The sequence below is a fragment of the Mobula birostris genome, chromosome 21 (assembly GCF_030028105.1).
Source record: "Mobula birostris isolate sMobBir1 chromosome 21, sMobBir1.hap1, whole genome shotgun sequence".
NCBI classification, from domain to species: Eukaryota; Metazoa; Chordata; class Chondrichthyes; order Myliobatiformes; family Myliobatidae; genus Mobula; species Mobula birostris.
In genome coordinates, this window is record NC_092390.1 from 60,352,195 (window position 1) to 60,358,194 (window position 6,000).

Genomic DNA, 6,000 nt, shown 5'->3' on the forward strand with positions numbered 1-6,000 from the left:
GTTCCTTTGACACAGCATCTGCAGATTATTTTGTGTTTACTCACTTAACCTATTTTGTGCATGTAACTCCCTAGCTATCAAAGTAAATTAATACTAACAAGAGTTTATTTTTTTTAAATTTTCATCTTTTTTAAGCCTTCAGAATTTATTTTCTTCTGTAACATCACCTGCATTTTAATTAAATTTAATCTGCATCACTTGCAGATTCTGCACTTTCTTTTTTGTTAAGCTCTGAAAGCTTCGGTAGTTTTGATATAAAAACGTTGAACAGCAGAACTTTCTTTGTAGGTGCTATTTGACCATTAGGGCAGACTTCTTGAAGAAACCATAACAAGTCCACATTTAATTTAATCATTTGGCTTTGTGTTAAATTTCTATGACATCTTTTTAACATTATGCATTTTAGATAATTTATTCTTTCAGTGAGAAGAACGTGGTCCAGTAGCTGCATTTTTTTAAAACTTTGGGATGGCTTTGAATATGTTAGCAATACTTTGGTGCTAATTTGAATCTGAAATGGTAATATATTTACTAATTTTCACAAGTAATATTTTAATATGATTCATTTGTCTAAGCAAACCATTTCATTATTAACTGCTAGTACATTGTGGGTAAACTTAATTGATGTTCTGACACTTGAAGCGCGCGCACACACACACACACACACATAGTAGTGTCCATTTTTTTCCCCTTTTCGTGTGATGCTGGTTGCTAGTTGCTTTTCACTCAATGTTTTTGTGGCATTTCATGGGAAGTTCTGAGCAATGATGCCAGAAAGTGCTGCAGAAGCGTGAAGCCTGGGAGAGTTGTCTTCATTCATTGAATTAAAACATGATTTACACAATTTAGGATTGTGTCGATATTGTTTTGTTGGAAATAAACTGGTGGTTCTTCAAAGATAATTAATGTGAGGGATCCCTCAGTAGTGTTTTTAACAGGATGCACAACAGCAGTGGTGTGGTATTTTTTTCTGATTTGAACATGATGCAAGAAAGACTCTCTCCAAGTCTGTTAGAAGATGTCAGGAGTCCATCATGTCAAGGTAATTGTATTCAAATATTGAAGAAGAGCTTCAAGTTGTCAACATCATATTGATAAAAAGTGCTGGAAAGTATAGTTAGCAAAAAAAGGAAGTAGAAACATCAGCTGTCAATATGCACCTTTCTGACTGGGACCATCTATAACTGTTGAATCCAAAAATTATTTTCTTTTTGTTTAAAACATTATGACCCGGCTGGTGGCGTAGTGGCATCAGTGCCAGACTTCAGGACAAAAAGTCCCGAGTTCAAATCCAGCTGGCTCCCCTGCACGCTTTCCATCCATGCTGGGTTACGAGCTGGTGACCTCCTTGGAAACTCACCCAGCAGAAGGCAACGGCAAACCACTGCTGTAACTTGCCTCGTACGCGGTTCCCCACTACGTCAGAGGTGTGGAGGGAAATCGTCCGCTAACCGGAGAAACTCCGGGTGCGACATACCTTTCCGTTTAAAACATTATACTGGTTCATAGCCGAACTTGGGAGATTATCAAGGAGTAAGGTGATGCCGTTGAAGAATTTCCCTAGATCTATAGATTCCAGTTAATTTTGATGTGCATTGCTCTTTATCTATCTGTAAAATAACAAACTGTGTGAAGCAGTCCCGTTTTCTCAAAGTGGCTACTGTAAACATGCACATTCTTCCTGTCAGTACTGCAATCTTCCAAAGAGCTGAACCGCCTGGCAAAAACAAAGGCTCTGGTCAAAGTTAACAACTCTTAAGTAAAAGGAAATAATAACTGAAAAAAGCAAAAATATATGCACTGGTTCAAGTATTTTATGGAATATTCACTTCCTTTCCAGTCGTTATGTAGTTGACAAAATTGACTTCTAAATCTCTGACTTGGGCAGGGGAAGCTTTTTCATGGCACTTCAGGACCTGGTAAATACAACTCTTTGTTAAATCTACATTAGGAAGTGCAATCTCTGTTCATTATCCTGGAAACTGCCATGAAGTGTTCATTTGATTTATTTTTCAATCTGTAATATTGATGCAGACTGGAATATTGAGACTAATTTGTATTTTCTGTACTGCAATTCTATGAAGTATCTCACAACTTCAAGGATTAACTCAGAACCTAAAATATAAGTAGTGAGACCTTGTACCTAAACAATAAACTAGCCCATGCCCAAAATCATTCTGGCCACTGTTTTTCTGATTTTAAATGTAAGATTCCAAGAATTGTTCTGAGATGGATGACTTCCAGGGAAGAATTTGCCCCAGAGCCACATGGCGGAGACATGTTGGGCAAAATTATGCACTGTATGGTGAATTCTGCTCTCAGCTAACCTTGAAATTAAATGGAAACTCACCCTCCATCTCAGTGACTACTTGGTCCAGGGATTTGCTGCAGAATTTTTTCTCAGAGATGCAAGAAAAGCATCTCCAACTGAGCCAGTTCTGAAATCCAATGTAACCCAAGCAACAAGCAACAAGGATGGAGAATAACGGAAGTAGAGTGTTAGTCCTTCCAGGAAACAAGCTAATTTCTCTAATTTCAACAGCAGGAGAATATGTTTACGAACTTTAGTTAAAGTACTATATTGAGATTAGCATTGTGATTTTTCTTTAATATATGTTGAAAGGAACAATGTCCTTAACAGTTTCTGGAGAAAGATTGACATAGTTCAATGTTTTTTAAGGTTTAGTAGAGTTAATTCTGAAGATAGTAATGTGCAAGCTGCAAATCAATGCTGAATTCACTGTCTGAAAGACTGTTAGTTACCAAGAACACCAGCCTAAAAGTAATCATTTACTCAAAAGTTCTGATTATTTATCAGCAAGTCCCTTCTGTGTGCTATAGATTGTTTCTCTTCGATTGTCTTTGCCATACATACAATGGCAGTGAGTAGATGTTTGAACATGACCTTGTGTCCTGCAGATGATAACTGAACTGATGAATCATCTGGAAACATCAACTATCTATTTCCCTCCATAGATGCTACCAGACCTACAATATTTTATGTGTGTTGCTCAAGATTTCCAGCATCTGCAGAATCTCTTGAGTTTAGTATTTCCATGGCACTGTCTTACCTAATAGAATGAGTGTTAACAATGTGCATTATGTATGTGAACAAATGTGCGCGTAATTTTAAGCACTAATTCAATATACTGATAGTAATAAAATTAAATGGTTTACAAAACAGTTTTACTAAAATGCAAGTTTTTGATCTGAAATATTCACTAGGTGGCAGCAAAAGCTGTAATGTAGAGAGCAATCTTCTGTAATGGATGTCTCTGTTATTTTGTTTTTTATTTATTATAAATGTTTGAAAATAAGTTAAACATTTAAAACCACTTTCCTACTTAACTATCCATGCAAGAGATACTTAAATCAGCTGGATCCCAGTATTTAGTTAGTAAAGTATGTTTGCTTATCCTAGTGTGTTTGGAATGCAGATAAAAATTACTAATGCTACAAATAAGTTTGGTAGCATCTGAAAGGAAATCAATATGAATATCAGATACAGCCCCTTTCTCTGGTGCTCAGATGAATTTATCTGTACCCCAGTTTCATCTGTTCCCTCCACTCAAGCTTCAGAAAATTATTTCTTGGCTCTGGGTATTCATGGAGATATTTTCACCCAGAACAATTAGAACATGAGAGAATCAGAGGAGTGGGAAGTGGATGTGGCCAATGATTACAATATATGTGATTTCACTCGGGATTTGATTTCATGAATACTTGCCAGAGTAAAAGACCGCTTAACAATATGACAGCTCCAAAGCTGGTGCTGCACAAAGCAAAGCAATTGACAAAGAGCTGCCTACGCTCCTGTTACAACAGTAGTGGAACTTCAGCTTCATTGTAGATGACAATTGGGCTTCATTAGAATCGGAATCAGGTTTAATATCACTGGCATACTGTATGTCATGAATTATGTTGTTTTGTAGCAGCAGTACATTGCAATATGTAAAAACTTAATTACAGTTTGTTTATATATATATATATATATATATATATATCTCAAATGAGTGCAAAAAGAGAGCAAAGGAAAAAAAAACTTTCTACGGCTTTTTTCAGCCTTGTTGATTAATGGCTGGTGAACAGGTGGAATCTCTGCCTCCATGGAGGCATAAACTTCAGTAATATCAGCAGGAAAGTGGAAAATAAACAGCATTCAAGACAGTGATTTCCAGTCCTTAGTGACTACGATGCTTTCTGCTCCATCTAGAATTGGCTGTTGTAGAAGCAGCCTCCCCACTGAACAGTGCTACATAGATCCAAGTCTGATAGAATAATGTTGGCTGGAGTTCACCTGCTTTGTCACTGTGGTTTCTTGGGACAACAGCACTGCACTAGAATGCAAGGGGCAGAGAATAAGCCAGCAGCAGCAAACTGACATGAGATTGGGGCACTTCATTTACATCTTTTTTTTGCACAAAAATTCCAGGACATCCATGCAATAGTAACTAATTTACAAAAATCATGCAACACACACAAAAAGTGCTGGTGAACGCAGCAGGGCAGGCAGCATCTGTGGGAAGAGGTACAGTCGACATTTCGGGCCGAGAAGGGTCTCGGCTGGAAACGTAGACTTTACCTCTTCGTATAGATGCTGCCTGCCCTGCTGTGTTCACCAGCATTTTTGTGTGTGTGTTGCTTGAATTTCTAGTACCTGCAGATTTCCTCGTGTTTACGAAAAAATCATGTTGCTTACATTAGTATTATTCATCTTCCAATGAATTACTGCAAAGTGCACAAAAATCTGGTGAAAAATAAATCCCTTTGCAGTTTTGAAGGTTGCAAGTTCCAATTTTAGTAGAGTCTGCTTTCCATGTGAGTATTTTTGCATGTCTTTGCTGTGGAAGACACTAGCCGTATGCCTGGTGTAGTGTGCGAAGGAAGAGAAGTGGGTGCAGTTACTATTACAAGAGAGAAGGGGCTCAAAACGTTGAAAGATCTAAAGGTACATAAATTACCTGGATCAGATGAACTGCACTCTAGGGTTCTGAAAGGGGTAACGAGAGATTGTGGTGGCATTAGAAAGGATTTTTCAAAAATCATTGGACTCTGACTGGCATGGTGCTCGAGGGCTGGAAAATTGCAAATGCTACTCCACTCTAAGAAAGGAGGAAGGCAGCTGAAAGGAAATTATAGACCAGTCAGCCTAGGTTGGGAGGATATTAGAGTCAATTGTTAAAAATGAGGTGATGGAGTACTTGGTGACACTGGACAAGATAGTACAAAGTCAGCATGGCTTCCTTCAGGGAAAATACTGCCAAATGAACCTGTTGGAATTCTTTGATAAGATTCCAAGTAGGATAGATAGAGGGGATGCAGTGGATGTTGTATATTTGGACTTTCAGAAGGTCTTTAACAAGGTGCTACACGTGAGGCTGCTTACCAAGTTAAGAACCCATGGTATTACAGGAAAGTTACTAACATTGTTAGAGTATGGGCTGATCGGCAGGAGGCAGCGAGTGGGACTAAAATGATCCATTTCTGGTTGGCTGCTAGTGACTCATGGTGTTCCACATGGGTCGGTGTTGAGACCACTTTTTTTAATGCTGTATATAAATTATTTAGATGATGTAATAGATGGCTTTATTTCCAAGTTTGTAGATGATACAAAGATTGGTGGAGGGGCAGGTAATGTTGAGGAAACAGGTAGGATGCAGAAGACACATAAAAGTTGCTGGTGAACGCAGCAGGCCAGGCAGCATCTCTAGGAAGAGGTGCAGTCGACGTTTCAGGCTGAGACCCTTCGTCAGGACTAACTGAAGGAAGAGTGAGTAAGGGATTTGAAAGTTGGAGGGGGAGGGGGAGATCCAAAATGATAGGAGAAGACAGGAGGGGGAGGAATGGAGCCAAGAGCTGGACAGGTGATAGGCAAAAGGGATACGAGAGGATCATAGGACAGGAGGTCCGGGAAGAAAGACAAGGGGGGGGACCCAGAGGATGGGCAAGGGGTATATTCAGAGGGACAGAGGGAGAAAAAGGAGAGTGAGAGAAAAAATG